General features: G+C 37.9%; 1 protein-coding gene across 1 annotated transcript in view; it reads left to right on the top strand.

Moving 5' to 3' along the window:
- LOC140138825 (nuclear receptor subfamily 6 group A member 1-like) overlaps positions 1–12,914 on the top strand; it is a 63,119-nt gene that overhangs the window by 24,084 nt on the left and 26,121 nt on the right. The gene's annotated exons all lie outside the window — the stretch shown is intronic.

Raw genomic sequence — 12,914 nt, 5'->3', positions numbered from 1 at the left:
AGTTTGTTGTAGTATGGAGGAAATTTGGAAACTCCCCCATGCATGCCCAGGCCCGTACGCAAGGGGAAAAATATACAAAAAGCCCCAAATGTTAAGAATTTGCGAGCGTAGCGAGCCTAAAAATCAGGTTTTCACACTTTTCTGGACAAAAAAGGTCAAAATTTTGTCCACTTTTCACACAATTGCCCCACCCCCACCCTGGAAGAAAGGTCCACTTTTTCAAAATCAGCCCCCCAAATGAAATCCTGCGTACGGGCCTGAAAGAACTACAGTCAGGGGAAAATATGTTGGCACACTTTGACTGTCTTTTGGTGAATCTCTCTCCCAACGTTGGACAAAGCCATGTTGTTATCGGGTCCGTGAGGCTAAAATGTCTTCCTCCTCTGTGTCTCCAACACAAAGATCGGGAATGTGGGATACAGGGCAGAGTTCCTACTTCAAATTCACGATTGATATGTATCACTCGCTTCTTACTATTGGTATGACATGTGCATTTGAACTGTTTTGAGCAAGTGTCTCAAATATTTATTTCGTTGATTGTAGACTTCATCATGTCTGCAGCCATCTGCCTATTAAATAGTCGTCGGAATCTCGTCTCAATTACAAAACTGATATAGCGCCCTCATAATGGATATTATTATTTTAACACATACGGTTGTTTGGCAAATAGCAATCTGTAGCTGTTGATTAACCTTGCGCCCTCATTGTATCCGATCATGATCATTCGTGCTCATCCACTCCATGTGTGGCAGCACAGATACATGTGTTCCAATATCTGTGGTGGCAGTTTGAATCACAATAGCAAGACAGTCCCAGACCATTCAATCTCTGATTTAATTTGCAGCAGATTGAGCAATAGCGCCATCTGTTGACAATAATTGATACCACTGACCACACCTGTATCGAAGTATCAATTATAAGCCAAAATAGAACGGCAATGCATCGTGGATATAGCAGGGCCGATTTTTTCGTGCCGACACACACCTGAAATGTTTCCAGAGGGGTAATTTCTTCTGCACCCCCCCCCCCTCCCCCACCATCGGATACGACCAGGGGAAGACAAGACGAATGATTGTCACGATTGTGTGATGTATTTTAAGAACAAATTAACAGAAATAAAGCATGAGAAAGGAGAGTCGAAGAGCGATACATAAAAATAAAAGACATACAAAATTATCGAGAGACATGGTTCAAACCGGAGTTCTGTCAGTGTGGACCTTACAACATTTTGTATGTTTTAGAGATTTTTAAACGCTGACTTATTCAGTTAGAAGTAGCCTATAATATTAATTGCCTGTTTTAAAATGTGCGACATATATTTTAGTATCCAAAAATAATAACCTAAACGCAAGTTCGTTTTCAATCATCTGTGAAGCTTTAAGAGCAAAGTGCAATCGTCAAGATTCCATTAAAGCAACTTTTTGAAATCGAGAAACAATAAGTTAAGTGGCTCTGTGACTCCTCTCAAGAAAACTAAGATAATACCTGACAATTATATTTCCTTACTTTTCTTATTCAATGAGCGACATAAAACCGAGGTATGTCAATACTGACCATTTTAGTCCTTACTTTTCAAATCCAATGAGCGCCATTGACCGTAAAAATTGACCGAAAAAAAAGTGACACATTTTGTTTAAACTTTTTTTTTTTTTTTTTCTGAAATTGTACATTTTTATATTTGAATAATATTGAACAATTATTTGTTATGGTGACTGGTGCTGTTGTCTGTTCTTTCGCCTCGGGCAAAATTCACCTGTTGTTTGAACTTATGCCGCAGGATAGTTCAGTCTGGAAGAATACATGTATCGCCATCAGCATTTTGACAAGCCATGTCTGTATCCGCATGGGCAGCCTGAATTCAGGGCGTGGTTCAAGTTTACATGGGTGCATTCTTTTATAGAACCAATAGGCACATATATGTATAAGGGGTCCTAAAAACCCTTTGGAGAACATACAATGGTTCTTTGAAGAACCTTAAGCCATGCAAGATTTAATTTTAAGTGTGAGGGGGCAAAGCCAAATTTTCGTCCTCATTTGTTAAAATTTTTGACCCATTTTTAGTCATTTTAAGGACCATTTTATCCCTGACAAATTTCTGGGGGGAAACTTCCCCCACTCCCGGTCCCCCTGGCTGCCGCGCATGCCGGGTAATGCCTAGAAAGCCCCCTATTGTGCTAAATAATAGGTTGTCGAGACAGCATTCGTGCTTTAATGGGTTTTGGCAAGCAAGATCATGTGAAAATAAAGTCGACATACGGAATATCTGGCATGAGAATTTTCAGTCTTTTGCCTGAACTCAGGTAGTTTTGTTGTCAAAATTTACGCGTTTTTATTTATTTTATTTTTTTTGCAGCCTGTTTTGGGCCTTTTTAAGGTCGAATTCACGCGCTCTTTCATGCAGTTTTCAAAAAAGCCATTCACATGCCTGCATTATTATTTGTTCAGCTAGCCTCGTTCGGCGTAGCACCTTTATACTTGGGTAAAACATAATAATGATATCATTCCATACCCTAACCATGTGCCACGATGACGGTGGCATTTTTCACGGGAAACGGATATTGCCCCAAAATGACACAAATGAAACCCACTAATTCTTATAGGTCCAAAATGTGATGACATGAAATGAAGCGCTATAAATTCCTAATTAGAACTCATTTGAGATGTCCTTGGTTCGAGTCTCTCCGATAACTTTTGATGATTATTTATGATCTGCCCGGGATTATCTACCAGTTCATCTTCAGTATCAATTAACGCTGTGACAATAATGACATATGTTTGATGTTGACATTTGGATGCATTATGCATTGCCTATACATCACCTCGCCTTGACCGGCATTCTTGACTTAAAGGGGTATTTTGTATTTCTTGTCATTTATTAGCATGACATGCATGTGCTTTTAAAGGTGGGTAACCCAAATAATATTCTCGTCTGAGTAGTCTCCCCCTGTATCCCGTCAAATTTTGGCACATGAACCTTTGGAAACCTCATATCTGCGATGTTTCGTTATGATGGTATAAGCAAAAAATGAGTAGCCTCGTCCCCCGTGATGCAAGAGTGATACTATTACTAGTATTAAAAGTATAGAATATACTCTTAGAAAAAAAGTTTCAAATATATAGAACCTAAAAAGGTTCTTAAAGGAGGATTTCGTGATTCTAGCATCCTCTTTTTATGACATTTTCCAGTAGATATCCACAAGGGTTCTTTAAGGTGGTACTACACCCCTGGCCAATTTTGTGCCTATTTTTGCATTTTTCTCAAAAATTATAGCGCATTGGTGACAAGTAAGATCATGTATATTATAGAGGCAAGGACCACAAACTATACTTCGGCACAGACAATTGTTGTGGAGTTACAGTCAAAAATGAGGGAAAACCATTATTTGATCAATAAATCAATAACTACTTGTCTTGAGTCACTGAAATTCCAATGTAGTAACTGGATTCCTTGTCCCTATAATATACATGCCTTTTGTTACCAGTGTTTTATTAATTTTTGAGAAAAATGCAAAAATAGTCACAAATTTATCAAGGGGTGTAGTACCACCTTAAAGGCCGGAAAGAACCAATTTGGTGTTCTTGTAATTTCATGAAATCCCCGATTGTTTCGGTGACATTTCCTCGATGTATAAGATACAAAAGTACAACATTACATGAAAATAACAAAAATCGGGGCACCTTCCGTATAAAAACAGACATTTTGACATTTAGTGTATTTTTTTACGATTGTGCCAAGATATAGGGCTTATGTCTAATCAAAAACCCGGATCAAAAATGATTCAACTGCGGGAATAATAACGGCGATATTTTTTCGGCATTCTAGAATAACAAAATTGTGTCCGCCAAAGATATTTTTAATCAGAAAATGAGTCAAATATGTAAATGTATTGTTATTTGCATGAAAATACTACAAACAATTCAGATTCACGCCATGTTTCGCATTAATTTGTATTTTTTAAATCTTGAGTGTTGGACACTTCAATATAGGCTAGACATAAAGTATAAGCCTTAAATAGCATGGCATAAGAACTTATTTATTTCGTTCAAGCAAGCATCCGTGTGAAGTAATTGTTCATTGGCTCTTTAATAAATATGCAACCACGCCCTATTTTAAGACATTTATTTGTCTTGCGTTATTGCCCAATCAAATATAATTATAGATACGAAGAATCAACATGACCCGGTCAGTTTACTCAAGACGGGTTCGTGTCCTACTTGAACGGACAAATCAAACAGAGAATTTGATGGAGAACTTCGTAGTTACGCGACTCCAAGGACATGCTCAACTGCTGCATGATGCATTACATTTTATACCGTAAAGATTTGCCCAATGGAGCTATGGGCTCACTTGACATAAGTAGAATTTTAGGCACAACCTAAGAGTGCCCTCAAGTAAAATTCCCACCAGTAAATAAGGGCACGGAACTCTATGTCTTGTTGTAATTTTAGTTCATTCCGTAAACGTTTGCCTAATGGCGCACCTGGGCTCCTTTGCCTTGGGGTAAAATTCATGTGCAAATAGAGAGCTCTCTGCTCTGAAATTCCACTTATGCCAAGGGAGCCCATAGCGCCATTAGGCGAACGTGTGAACTAGATCCATTTGAGATAGATAGGATAGGATCTCTTATAATCATACTCTTTCATCACAGAAAAGTTGTAAAACCCTTTATAGATATAGTATACGGTGTATACCCCTTCGAAAAACCGCGACGCCACAAATAACGTGAACGAAGCCGGGAACGAGGCGGCCAGCGAGCGTAAAACCCGGCCCCTACTACTAGCAGGTCTAGTAAGAGGTTCCTAGTCACAAGATCTCGCACCAGATATGATGTTTACGTGTGTTTTAATATTAAATAAATATGTGCTGCTTGAATTATTTATCATATACGATACACTGATTGTATTTTATGAAATTAATTTGAGTTGGAAAAGGCCATTTCGTAACTTTTTCCTCTCCAAAGAAAAGGTCAGAAAGTCACATCTTTAGCAGCATCATAATACAACGTGAGCCGAAATAGTCGCCATGCAGAGGGATAGTTCATTTTCTGTGTCTGACCTCAAGCCGTAGAGAATTATGTTATGTTTCCAAATCATTTAAAAGGTTATATAAAAACATATCTGGGTCAAGGAACAGCGACCTAATGCATTGATATCATTGAGCTCATCATGACCATTATTTAGTGAAATTTTAAAGTTTACGTATAGTTTATACGTTTATGATACGTGTATATTATCGAAGAACTGCGCCTGAAAGATTGAAATATCGACAATATAATTATGGAGCACACCACTAAATCAATGCGCCATTTGTGCAACACTACTGAATTCCGGTAAAATACAGAAAGTTTTTGAAGTATTATGGGCTGCTCTTTGGACTAATAAAATCAGAAAGAGTAGCGAATTGTAGCTTAAATGAAAGTGTAAAGCCTGTGCATGAATTTGAATCACCAAAAAGTCGCATTTTATAATTATCGAGAAAATAGGTCCGCGTATTAAAAATTGGGCAGAAACAGGTTTTCAGTCTTGAGAGCATGTCAAAAGAGTGGGGCGCTGTTTAATGGCTCATACCGGGAAAACGAGACGGAAGACTACCCATACATTGAAACATATGTTAAACTTTCATCGTTCAAGGCCTCAAAACGAGCAAAGAAAACTGATGTTTCTACACGTATTTCAATGGGGGCGATTATTTAGTGGTGTGCGCCCTTCATATAGTGAGTGCGTTTGGTAAATACGTACATTTGTAGTACTCAAAGAGCTTTTAAATAGAAATAGAGTCGCAATAGATTATATAATCTTTTGTTCGTTTGATGCCGATTAGAAGTTGCGACAGGCTATTCAGTATCGAAGTTACGTAATGTTACTATGTCAACGGGATCACGCGCTAGAGTAATGAACCACGATCGAAATGATCACCACATAAAGTATATGGCACTCGAAGGCATACCAAAGTAGCGTGATCCGGTAACCAAGAGAATTACGTAACCACTTCGATGCTGAATTCATAAAAGTGGTACCATTGTTTCGAATAAAGGGATTCCACCATTAAATTGGTCACTGATCCGGCATCATTAACGCTATACACAACAGGCGAGTATCAACAAGTAACCACACTACAGTCATGTGGAAGGGCAGTCATGTGTAAAGTGGTACCATTGTACTCACGTACAGGCCCGTCGGAACCGCTACGGCCGGTACGGCCATTGCCGTACCACTTTTCAGCCTACAATAATAATAATGTTTTTTTAAATTGAATGGAACAGTCCATATTTCACCTCATGAAATATTCTTACCATTGTACTCATAAACAGTCAATATTTGTATAATATTGTATAAATATTGTATAAATATTGCACTTTATAACTTGATTTTACATTTTTTTTAGTATCATGTGTACTGCAATCGAGTCTTATCATGAATTGGTAAACATGTTTTATGGTTGATAATTAGTTTGAATGTTCTAGTTTTGAAGTTTAGTATACTATTAACTTATCGTTGAAATTGTACTTTTCATTTTCAAAAGTGCTTGGGCTTCCAGGGGGCTTCGCCCCCTTCAACACCCATGAGGGGCTCTGCCCCTTCAAACCCCGTGGGGGGTTTTACACCCAGACCCCCAATGTCGGCTGTACCACTTTTAATTTGCTTCCGACGGGCCTGCTCACGTATCCCAAATGTGTGCTTGTGTGGGTCTGAAGTATATAAGGAGGCTTTAGCTGTCGATGCAATCATCTTTACCACCCACCTGACGTTAGGCGTTTCATTTAAATAAATTGAATGCTCTCGCTGATCGATTACACATTAGAATGTATGAAGGCTGCCATGTCCAGTCCATATATCTATATTACACTATAATGGTAAACGCTATACGTATACATGTAAGTATAAGTATAGGCCTATAAAGGTTGTTTTTAAGAAATTTCCATTTAATTTTATTTTAAGAAGGAGATTGGTATAGAAATAGTGGCGTACCCAAAGAGGGAAGGGGGTTGGGGAGGGGCAGATTCACCTCTGTGAGAAGTCTTGGGAGGGGACGAGGGGAGGAGAGGATATGGAGAATGAGAGAGGGCTGGAGGAAGGGAGAAATAAAAAGATATAATAAAGACAAGTAGATAAATAGAAATATAAAGAAAATGATGGGAATGAGAGAGGGAGGGTGAGAGGGGACAATGAGAGCGAGGGAGTGATAAAGTGTAGGCCTAGGAAAGAATAAGTACAGAGAAGGGAAAAGAAAGGAATGATGAATACATTTAATGATAAATATTAGGCCTATATAATAACTAAACACATAACAGCACTGGGCAGCCATTCGATGATGTCAATGCCTTTATTCGTTACGTAATTAAAACGCCCAGTCAGATGTATTTCATACGTACCAAACACAACTCACCCAATTTCGCAAACTGGACGTTGAATGTACACTCTCATGAATATTGATTGGCAACATTTTCCAATATGTCAGCGCTGTAATCGGAAACAATAGAGCAATAGACCCTGCAAAGCGTTGGTAGTACTACTCAGAGCCGGATGTCACTTCCTACTTTTCTCTGAATTCCTACTTTTATAAAGTCAAAATTTCCGCACTTATTTATATTTTCAGCCTGTTTTGGCACTTTTTATTCTAAATTTACACACTATTTCAAGTTTTCAGACTTTATAAGTGGTACCGGTACTTAGTGACATCTCTGACTACTACTAGAAACTTTATCAAATGCTATTAACCTTTAATGACAAAATGAGGCCTTCGAAGTTTTTATGTAAAAGCTCACGTTTTCGTCTTTATTTTGAACCAATTTGCGGAGCTTTCTTGGTATATTTTTTGAGTGATGTTTGCGTTAGTGCAACCTCGGTATAAGTGTTTAATAGGCCTATATTTCCTAGAGTTGTGCTATTTTAAGTATTTTATAGGTTTGTTATTTATTTCGCTTGGTATAAGATGTTTTCATGCATAAGACAAGAAAAATGCAAATAAGATATATTGTTATATCAAATAAGATCAAATGTGTTGTTTTGCTGTTATTGTATTGTTGTATTTTGAATGAAATAAAGACTGATTGATTGATTGTTTTTAAAGGCCTACTACATGTCTTCCAAAAAAGATATCGGCTTATCAATAATTGGCAAGACAACACATTTATAGTGAGCAACTTGTTTCAAAAATATGATGGAATTCACTTCAAACCCCGGGGCACTTAACACAAATGTCTCCACGGCTATGCTCCCCCCGGACAAAGAAAAAACAAACCTGTTTTGGGACCGCGCAGCTCCGAAAGACCCCTGAACTTTACCCAAATAGACCGCTGAAAGACGCCTGATTTTTGATAATTTGAGCTCTAGCCCTAAATTGCTCATTCAATCCACATATTTCTGGGTTTTTTTCCAACGCGATTTTCAACCAGGGAACCAAAAAAGACTCGCTCCGAGAGACCCTCTTTTACGATATGATGTCAGCTCCCAAAGACCGGCCGACCTACCATCTCCGAATTTTGGGGGAGCATAATTATACCAAAATATTTATAATGTGCCCCTCCCGGTTGTAAACCAGGATGTAGTGGGGTCATGGATGCGTGCTGATCATTTTACAACACCCTGTATAGACAACATTTACATCCTTATGCAACATACAAAGTATGGCCTTCAGCTGTTGCACAGTCATGATTATTAACGCCAAGGTTTCGGCTAAAAACAATTATTACGCGAACAATTAACACAGAACAGTGACCTCCCCCTTAAACGTCAAGATGACCAGATAGCGTAATAACGCAACCACTCAGGACGCAGTTCTGAATGGTAACCAATATGCTTCTACACTCAAAAAGTGACCCCTGAATGTATTAGGTACACAAACTCATACTCAGGTATGTATGGAGTTATAAAAATTATTGAACTATGGCGGTGGATATGAGCTTGGAATTTTGGAATAGCCCGGAGATAGAAAAGTTAAGTCCGAGTATTTTCAATATGGACCAAGATTCGATGAATGCCAAGTTCACAGTATTATAGCGTGATATTATTGTGAATGTATTAAATGGTGAAGTAAAAGAGTCAGTTTTAAACCGTCCCGGACTCTGTTAACCTTAACCTGGTTCAATCCATGGGTCCTCATCAAGCTTATTGGGGCAGCGGGTTAGCGTAGTAGCGTATAGCGGTCGCCGTTTCTATCCTCGCTTTGCAGCACCGAGGTCCCGGGTTCGAGCCCTGATCGTTCCCGATACATGACTTTATGTGCATTTGGTTTCCCAGTTCATATTCGCTGCCACAGAGCTTTCTTTGGATCCTCAGGTTTCCCCAGACTTTTCTTCCATGATAGTAAAGTTTCGGAACAATTTCGGTGTTAATTGAAGGTACACTGTACAATCGATGCAAATAGCCCGAGTGGCTGAAAGCGCCAACAAAATTGCACATCAAGCATTATTTTACAGAAAAAAACCAATTCTCTTTTCACTAGAACAGCCATTGTTATATTAAATGCCACATCTTGCAGAAAAAGTGGTAAAAGCAGCAAGATCAGTTCGTTTAAATACACATGATACACATACATGTATACAGGGATTGTTATCTACTGAAGATAGCACGGTATTATATGATAAGCTTACCGGCCCAATTTCACGTTGATTGACACAATGTATTCGCGCGCTGTTTTCTTTACATTGTTTTCCTTTTCGTAGAATAAAACCTTCATCCTTGGATGTTTCATTTTTATGTTGATCTGATAAAGAGTGCAAAATAAATGACTTGACCATAAAACATGTAAAATGTCAATCCATAATTGTCAGTGCTATTGAAGTAAAGTAAAAACCGATTTGACCCTGAGTTGTTTAAATAATTCCTAAGAAATCTCTTCATTCGGGGGCAGTGACTGAGCACAACTTGAACTTCAATCACCAAACCTAATAAAAATCTCTTCAATTATAAATAAAACGCAGAGTAAAACGTATCCAATCATTACTAAATAAAGCTCAGGCTATTGTCTTTTCCACTGGACAGTAACCCTCGGCCTGCCTTCGAAAGTTTCTGAAAGGTGTTTTTTTTTTGTTTTTTTTTTCCTTTTCAAAAACCGGATTTTTAGGTGGCTGTATTTGATTCGTTCATTGGAAGTACTATACGGTCTTGCCTATAATATTGCTTCTTGTAAGTTTTTGAAATATATTAGATGTTATATTTTAGTTTAAAAGTCATATTTTGTGATTTTTTTTAGCGCGCAGTAGCCTATTCATGGTATTAACCATTGTTCTTGTTGAGATGTTACGGCTGTATTGATAACTTATTGATTCAATAGCCTCATCAACCTCGAATCACGTTTCTGCATAGTGCACTGGAGAGTTGAAAAAGTCAGGGTCGTGGCCATGGCGAATCCTAACGATGTAAGAGACTGTTACGTAATCCCTGTCATATTTTACGCCATGTTGTAGTTGACCGCGTCCGCTAGTATAATGATGGGCAAAACATGCCAGCTAATTAGAGTATTACCGCTTCCTTTAAAACTTGAGTATTAGCGTCAATACGTCTTGAAATGGGGGGGGGGGGGCATTCAGTCAAAAGGTGGCTGAAAATGGGTCATTTTGTCAAATGTCCCCATGCTCCCTCCCCCGGATTGACGCCTAATGAAAGGTGTCTTACTAGATTAAATTTGGCCGATGGACAACTTGTTTTTAGACCCCCTCCCCTCCGCTCGAAGTAGTGCGAATGGACCGTTCAAGTTTACGCCAGGGGGGAGGGGTCGGAAAATGGAAAAATATTTTTTAAATCCCGCTCTACGCTCTTCGCTTGTTGAAGGGTTTTTTTAGCTCGTTGCGCCCCTCCCACCTGAAGACCTAAATAGTCAAAGCATTGCAAAATTTTCTAAAGAATTCTGATTATGAGCCTATATATCGCCATTGGACATCCTCAAGGAGGTCAACAAAATTCCCTCCACTTTTAATAATTAAGCAACATTAGGTGAGATAAAGGTCAACATTGGTCAAATATTGGACTTTGGATCTAATAGTGACCTGTTTTTGACCACCATGCATTCTCTGCATATGCTGTAAAACTTCCTAAACTTAAATTTGGTAAACAATAACATTATTTGAATATCTGTCATAACCGAGGCCAATGGGAATAAACAAGAACAAAAGATCGTTTTCTGAAATAAAGCTGCACTTTTTTTGTCAATAGTGCACATTCATGTCACGAAGGTTAATGGATGGAATGAGCTAAAGCCGGATGGATTTTCCCTCCGTAAATAAAAAAAAATCAACGCAAGCTTTCTTTGCGTTAAAATAGGAGCGCATTGGATTTGAACTGGACGAGGTCAACTTGTATTATGTGATAACAATTAGTATATCCTACTCGGTTTAGACAAAAACGACGTATCTGTAAACCGTTTTGGTCTTAGAACCATCTTGGGGTTGAACCCCCGCGGAAGTGGTGCATGGCTTCCCTGTTTGATGGTATACGAGTTACTAGTATGTGGGGCTTGTTTGTTTGTTGTTGTTGTTGGGTGTTTTTCTTGGGGGGGGGGAGTATTAATTTGTAGAATGCTCATCCTTTCGTGAAAACATGCACTTTGAAAAGGAAAATTATTCTGTTTAAATATGTTACATAGGCCTACAAAAAGCAAGCTGTTGGAAATTGATATACGCACATCATCCACAAAATTGTGATCTCGGGTATTTCGAGGGTTGACAAACAGAAGGCCTTTAACTCAAAAAGTGCCTTTTTGAGAAAAAAAAACGAGTAAAAATAATATTTTGCATTGAGATGTGACCAAGTATTATTGTGCTATAGATGCAATAGGAAGTTGAATTGAGTTAACACTACATATCTCAGAAAACAGTACAATATAGCAAAATCTAGGAAAAGAGGGGTCAGCATTTTTTACTCATATTTTGAAGTTTCATTAGGTTCCCTAAAGTATTCATGAAAATGGTGATGAAAAATTCTCATATCCCCCTGAGGAAGATACCAGACCCCTAAAACCGCCCTAAAATTGGCTTCTGCTAACCCCTGACAAATTTGAAAATATTGAATTTTGCACACATTTCAGATGACATGTTTGAATATAACACAATGGTTTATCACTTTACTTTTTCTGTCATGTAATATTACATAATATTACAATATAAAAATGCACAGCAAGCTTTAAAAATGTTTGGAATGTTCCATTTTCAGCATGAGGGGTGAGACTATATTCTTGTATTTTTAAAATGTTGAAAATGCCTAATTTTCCCCAATCTTTGAGGGAAAAAATAAAACCTTCATATCTTTTTTTATTTTTTATTTTTTTGTCATAAATTACCCCACTCTTGATGTTTACAAAAATGCATTCTAAATCATGGAGACTTCTTTATTATTTTACTTACATATCCACCAATTCAGGGCACTTTTAACAATTAGTCAAATGAGGCATTTTTGTTACTTACACTTCTACTTCCATATCACTGCATATTGTGATGACTTCAATTCAAAACTGCAACATTTTGTTTATCTCTCTATGCCACATGACTACGGTGACACAAACATGTGATATTAGCCAGGGTTAGTCCATTATTTCAAAGGGGTGTTTGTAGAAAACTGGGGTGTCATGGTTTTTGCTATATTCCACTGTGTAAAATGGCTGATATTGAGCAGATTACAGTTGTACGGTATGCTAAATGCTCATATCTCTACAATATGATGCTAATTAGGAGAGTTGCATTAACTTGGTCAAACTTGACAAATATTGTTATAACAATAAGCAACGAAAGACTTAAAAATGTTGTTTTTTTAATATCCAGTCTCCATGTTCAAAATGCCTTAGTTCCTAATTTTAGGAACTGCATATGGAAATGACTTCAATTCAAAACTGCAATATTTTTTTATCACTCCATACCACATGACTACGGTGACACAAACATGTGATATTAGCCAGGGTTAGTCCATTTTTCAAAGGGGTG

The sequence above is a fragment of the Amphiura filiformis genome, chromosome 18, assembly GCF_039555335.1.
Source record: "Amphiura filiformis chromosome 18, Afil_fr2py, whole genome shotgun sequence".
In the NCBI taxonomy this organism is placed as follows: Eukaryota; Metazoa; Echinodermata; class Ophiuroidea; order Amphilepidida; family Amphiuridae; genus Amphiura; species Amphiura filiformis.
Note: the sequence above shows the minus strand (reverse complement) of the source record. Positions and strands in the feature narration are given on the sequence as shown.